The sequence below is a fragment of the Euphorbia lathyris genome, chromosome 4, assembly GCF_963576675.1.
Source record: "Euphorbia lathyris chromosome 4, ddEupLath1.1, whole genome shotgun sequence".
NCBI lineage: Eukaryota > Viridiplantae > Streptophyta > Magnoliopsida > Malpighiales > Euphorbiaceae > Euphorbia > Euphorbia lathyris.
In genome coordinates this window covers 40,377,046-40,378,476 of record NC_088913.1, presented here as the reverse complement: position 1 = coordinate 40,378,476, position 1,431 = coordinate 40,377,046, and positions in this window count along the sequence as shown.

Here is a 1,431-nt window from a genome sequence, read left to right as displayed (position 1 = left end):
TTGAAAGATAAGCTTTTGATATACAATTGTTACTATAGTTTAAGCTTTTGTTTGAGATTTTAATTTACATAGCAATTCTCTATCACCTTGAGAGCTTGTTCGTTGATTCCGGCATTCCGTCAAAGTTCCATTCCATCTCCGTTCACCAAGCTCGAAAGCTCCACCTCCAAGTCCTAAGAGACGGCCTTGAGTCCGGTTAGCTAGTTCCGAGGGTGGATTCTTCCCTTTTCACTTGCTAATTAGCTTGTACTCTTCCTATGTACTAGGCTTGGTTGTATTTCATATTTACATTCTCCATATTTATAATTTATGATTCATAATCTCTTTTTCTATATATGTGTTGATGTTTGCTACTTGTTTTGATACTCGTAATTGATTATTGTGTAGGAGAACGCGATTTCCGACGCCATTTGGGCTATCTGTAGGGATTCATATAGGTGTTGCCTTACCGGAAGTGATGCTCCGGAAACCGTAGGAATTGACAAACCACGGAACTTACGGGCCCTAATTTCTGGTCCCAAGCATTAGACATGCCTTGACTAGGAACCACGTAGTCTAAGTACTTCACGGGTCGGTCACACTACACGTAGTCGTCATTGCAAGCGTAAATCATTAACCGTATATATTTTGGGAGTCATTGTTTGTCATATTTATAACTTATCGCCATCCGTATCATCCCGTAGAGTTTTGCTATATAAATTTGTCTCACCCGTAGTTAGGAGTAGTTTGTAGTTGTTCCCCGAATCTACTCAAAGTATTCACCGCTTAGATAATATATAAAACCGAGTCGTTTAATACTTGCAGTTATAAATCCCGTGGATTCGATACCCGGTCTTAACCAGATTATTACTTGATACGACGGGGTACACTTGCCCCTAAGTAGTGGTGTCTAGTAGAGATAGAGCATTTAGGAATCACATCCATAGTCGTAACGCACTTATCATAATATACATTTCGTCGTTTAAGAGCTCTACCCGTATGCTACACCCCATCAAGTTTTTGGCGCCGTTGCCGGGGATTTATAATTTCTTGCAATATTAGACAAAAACGTTTTATTGTTAGTCTAAGCATTATTTTTGTATAAATTGTTTATATATACTTTTTATATACTTTTACTAACAACATTCTTTCTTGTTTATAATTATTTCATTTATTTACTTTATGCACACCCGATCTCGGAGTGATACTCTTGTTCCTATTGATCTTGAAATTGAACGTACTCTTTATAGGATTCGGAGAGAGAAAATGGCAAACCTCAACAATGAAGCTAACCAGCCCGAGGTCAACCAAAGGCCGCTGGTGCAACCCGTGAATAACAACCATAATGGTGGAGGCAATGACATGCGCTCGATGATGGAGATTCTTGCTCCGCACCGTCCTCAAAACCGCAATGGAATCGTTGCCCCCACCATCCCGGCCAACACATATGAA